This window comes from Staurois parvus, unplaced genomic scaffold (assembly GCF_062004578.1).
Source record: "Staurois parvus isolate SC_StPar_1 unplaced genomic scaffold, SC_StPar_1.0 ptg001242l, whole genome shotgun sequence".
In the NCBI taxonomy this organism is placed as follows: domain Eukaryota; kingdom Metazoa; phylum Chordata; class Amphibia; order Anura; family Ranidae; genus Staurois; species Staurois parvus.
Window position 1 is genome coordinate 489,686 of NW_028319038.1, and position 5,315 is coordinate 495,000.

Sequence of the window (5,315 nt, forward strand, 5' to 3'; positions counted from 1 at the left end):
ACAATGCTTGCTCATGTGTCATGCTCGGGATTGCGCCGCTGTTGGGCGTGGCGTTAGACGCAAATTATCCGCGGAATTCAGTAAATTATACTGGACAATTCTCCGGGAGGATGCAGGGGCCGCACTGGCCGTATCGGAAGATGTACGGTTTCACGCAGAAGCAGCCGTGTACAAGTTGCAAGGTGCAAGCTCTGTCTGGGTATTTATAGTTCTCACAATTGTCTTCGCAGGCGGAAGCAGAAGTATAAATCTGGTGATCATATATGCATTCTTTCTCTGTGGACAAAAGATCGTCTGTTATACGACCGCTAAAGCGGAACATTCACCTAATGTGAAACAGTTTATAACAAGATTCACAGACCTATACATAAAAGCCTCCCAAACCTCCAAAGACATGCTGGGAGGTGAATTGGCTCATATCCCCCTTATGTATTATACATGGAGATCATATCCCCCCTTATGTATTATACATGGAGATCATATCCCCCCTTATGTATTATACATGGAGATCATATCCCCCTTATGTATTATACATGGAGATCATATCCCCCTTATGTATTATACATGGAGATCATATCCCCCCCTTATGTATTATACATGGAGATCATATCCCCCCTTATGTATTATACATGGAGATCATATCCCCCCTTATGTATTATACATGGAGATCATATCCCCCTTATGTATTATACATGGAGATCATATCCCCCCCTTATGTATTGTACATGGAGATCATATCCCCCTTATGTATTATACATGGAGATCATATCCCCCTTATATATTATACATGGAGATCATATCCCCCTTATGTATTATACATGGAGATCATATCCCCCCCTTATGTATTATACATGGAGATCATATCCCCCTTATGTATTATACATGGAGATCATATCCCCCTTATGTATTATACATGGAGATCATATCCCCCCCTTATGTATTATACATGGAGATCATATCCCCCCTTATGTATTATACATGGAGATCATATCCCCCTTATGTATTATACATGGAGATCATATCCCCCCTTATGTATTATACATGGAGGTCATATCCCCCCTTATGTATTATACATGGAGATCATATCCCCCCTTATGTATTATACATTGAGATCATATCCCCCTTATGTATTATACATGGAGATCATATCCCCCTTATGTATTATACATGGAGATCATATCCCCCCTTATGTATTATACATGGAGATCATATCCCCCCTTATGTATTATACATGGAGATCATATCCCCCCTTATGTATTATACATGGAGATCATATCCCCCCTTATGTATTATACATGGTGATCATATCCCCCCTTATGTATTATACATGGAGATCATATCCCCCCTTATGTATTATACATGGAGATCATATCCCCCCTTATGTATTATACATGGAGATCATACCCCCCTTATGTATTATACATGGTGATCATATCCCCCCTTATGTATTATACATGGAGATCATATCCCCCTTATGTATTATACATGGAGATCATATCCCCCTTATGTATTATACATGGAGATCATATCCCCCTTATGTATTATACATGGAGATCATATCCCCCCCTTATGTATTATACATGGAGATCATATCCCCCCTTATGTATTATACATGGAGATCATATCCCCCTTATGTATTATACATGGAGATCATATCCCCCCTTATGTATTATACATGGAGGTCATATCCCCCCTTATGTATTATACATGGAGATCATATCCCCCCTTATGTATTATACATTGAGATCATATCCCCCTTATGTATTATACATGGAGATCATATCCCCCCTTATGTATTATACATGGAGATCATATCCCCCCTTATGTATTATACATGGAGATCATATCCTCCTTATGTATTATACATGGAGATCATATCCCCCTTATGTATTATACATGGAGATCATATCCCCCCTTATGTATTATACATGGAGATCATATCCCCCCTTATGTATTATACATGGAGATCATATCCCCCCTTATGTATTATACATGGAGATCATATCCCCCCTTATGTATTATACATGGAGATCATATCCCCCCTTATGTATTATACATGGAGATCATATCCCCCCGCAATCTCCTCTTCTAACAAGGCTTTGCACACGTTTTGTGTTGATGATCCTGGAATGTATTTATCTGATTTAATCTGAGGGTTCAGTTGGACTTTTATAGAGTCTTTAGTCGTATTTGGTGATTGCAGAAGATTCCTATTGTGACTCCAGTCGCTGACTTACCATGCGGTGGTCTGGCCTGGCACACTGCAAGCAGCGCTGTGATGGGAGACAGAAGAGAAGAGATTCATTAGTTCTGAATAAATACAATGGGGCTGATTTACTAAAACTAGAGCACTCGGAGTCTGGGCAGCCAATCAGCTTCTAACTTCAGCTCATTTAATTAAGCTTTGACAATAAAACCTGGAAGCTGATTGGTTGCTCTGCAGAGCTGCACCAGATGCCACACTCTCACGTTTTAGTAAATAACCTCCAATATGGACAACCAATTTATTTTGGATCCTTGTGAATTTTTTTTGGGCTATGCAATAGATATGTGTGATATTTGGGTAGTACAGGGCATGGCCGGATCTAGGGGGGTGCTGGGGTGGGCTGTGCCCCCCCAGATTTTGGTTGTGCCCCCCTAGGCTGGGTGCCCCACTGAGCTCCCCCTGCACACTCACAGCTGGCCGCAGTTATGTAAAGTAATCCATCCAGACAGGAGTGGCAGAGAGGATAGAGCGGGGAGGAGATGCGGGCTCTCTGCGATCTCCCCCTCCTGTTATAACAGCGATCCTCCATACAGCAGGCTGCACAGGATCACACATAACACACAGGATCACACATAACACACGGGATCACACATAACACACAGGATCACACATAACACACAGGATCACACATAACACACGGGATCACACATAACACACGGGATCACACATAACACACGGGATCACACATAACACACAGGATCACACATAACACACAGGATCACACATAACACACAGGATCACACATAATACACGGGATCACACATAACACACGGGATCACACATAACACACGGGATCACACATAACACATAGGATCACACATAACACACAGGATCACACAAAACACACAGGATCACACATAACACACAGGATCACACATAACACACAGGATCACACATAACACACGGGATCACACATAACACACGGGATCACACATAACACACGGGATCACACATAACACACGGGATCACACATAACACACAGGATCACACATAACACACAGGATCACACATAACACACAGGATCACACATAACACACAGGATCACACATAACACACAGGATCACACATAACACATAGGATCACACATAACACACAGGATCACACAAAACACACAGGATCACACATAACACACAGGATCACACATAACACACGGGATCACACATAACACACGGGATCACACATAACACACGGGATCACACATAACACACGGGATCACACATAACACATGGGATCACACATAACACACAGGATCACACATAACACACAGGATCACACATAACACACAGGATCACACATAACACATAGGATCACACAAAACACACAGGATCACACATAACACACAGGATCACACATAACACACGGGATCACACATAACACACTGGATCACACATAACACACGGGATCACACATAACACACGGGATCACACATAACACATAGGATCACACAAAACACACAGGATCACACATAACACACAGGATCACACATAACACACAGGATCACACATAATACACGGGATCACACATAACACACGGGATCACACATAACACACGGGATCACACATAACACACAGGATCACACATAACACACAGGATCACACATAACACATAGGATCACACATAACACACAGGATCACACATAACACACAGGATCACACATAACACACAGGATCACACATAACACAGAGGATCACACATAACACACAGGATCACACATAACACACAGGATCACACATAACACACAGGATCACACATAACACATAGGATCACACATAACACACAGGATCACACATAACACACGGGATCACACATAACACACGGGATCACACATAACACACGGGATCACACATAACACACGGGATTACACTTAACACATAGGATCACACATAACACACAGGATCACACATAACACACAGGATCACACATAACACACAGGATCACACATAACACATAGGATCACACATAACACACAGGATCACACATAACACACAGGATCACACATAACACACAGGATCACACATAACACACAGGATCACACATAACACACAGGATCACACATAACACATAGGATCACACATAACACACAGGATCACACATAACACATAGCTGAGATCAGATTCCTCACAGCACCAATCTGCACACTGTGTAGCTGGCTGCAGTTGCTGTTCTGCCCTGTGAAATTCCCTGATTGGTTTGGCAGCTGCAGTAGCCGGCTACACACTGTGTGGAGGGATCCTAAGCTTAGCTATTTGCTGTGTGGGGAGGAGGAGATCTCTTAAGTGCCCTGCCAGCAGTGACCCTCTCCTCAACTCTGCTGACCACTGTCTTCCGCCATGCTGACCCCTGTCCTCTGCCCTTCTGACCCCTGTACCCTGCCCTGCTAACCCCTGTCTTCTGCCCTGCTGACCCCTGTACCCTGCTCTGCTAACCCCTGTACCCTGCCCTGCTGCCCCCTGCACCCTGCCCTGCTAACCCCTGTCCTCTGCCCTGCTGACCCCTGTACCCTGTCCTGCTAACCTCTGTCCTCTGCCCTGCTGACCCCTGTACCCTGCCCTGCTAACCCCTGTACCCTGCCCTGCTAACCCCTGTCCTCTGCCCTGCTAACCCCTGTACCCTACCCTGCTGACCCCTGTACCCTGCCCTGCTAACCCCTGTCCTCTGCCCTGCTGACCCCTGTACCCTGTCCTGCTAACCTCTGTCCTCTGCCCTGCTGACCCCTGTACCCTGCCCTGCTAACCCCTGTACCCTGCCCTGCTAACCCCTGTCCTCTGCCCTGCTAAACCCTGTACCCTACCCTGCTGACCCCTGTACCCTGCCCTGCTAACCCCTGTCCTCTGCCCTGCTGACCCCTGTACCCTGCCCTGCTAACCCCTTAATTCATAATAAATACAGTATAGAGCAGAATACTAATTTCCTTTAAGGCAGACCTATCACCTGAGCAGTGTACGGTAATTAAGCATTTTTAGGGCTCAGTTACACAATATCGTTTTAAACGGTAAAATGAATAATTGCCTGAGGACTCACTCACCCAATGTGACAATGAGAAGCATGC

General features: G+C 44.5%; 1 long non-coding RNA gene across 1 annotated transcript in view; it reads right to left on the reverse strand.

The window, feature by feature from the left end:
* Positions 1-5,315, reverse strand: part of LOC149437943 (uncharacterized) — a 5,343-nt gene continuing 28 nt past the window's right edge. The window contains exons 1-3 of the long non-coding RNA XR_016307980.1: positions 5,292-5,315; positions 2,238-2,273; positions 1-276 (exon numbers count right to left, since the gene is read on the reverse strand). The exon at positions 5,292-5,315 is cut by the window's right edge and continues 28 nt beyond it. This is a non-coding gene — a long non-coding RNA (uncharacterized LOC149437943). The remainder of the gene's footprint in view (positions 277-2,237; positions 2,274-5,291) is intronic.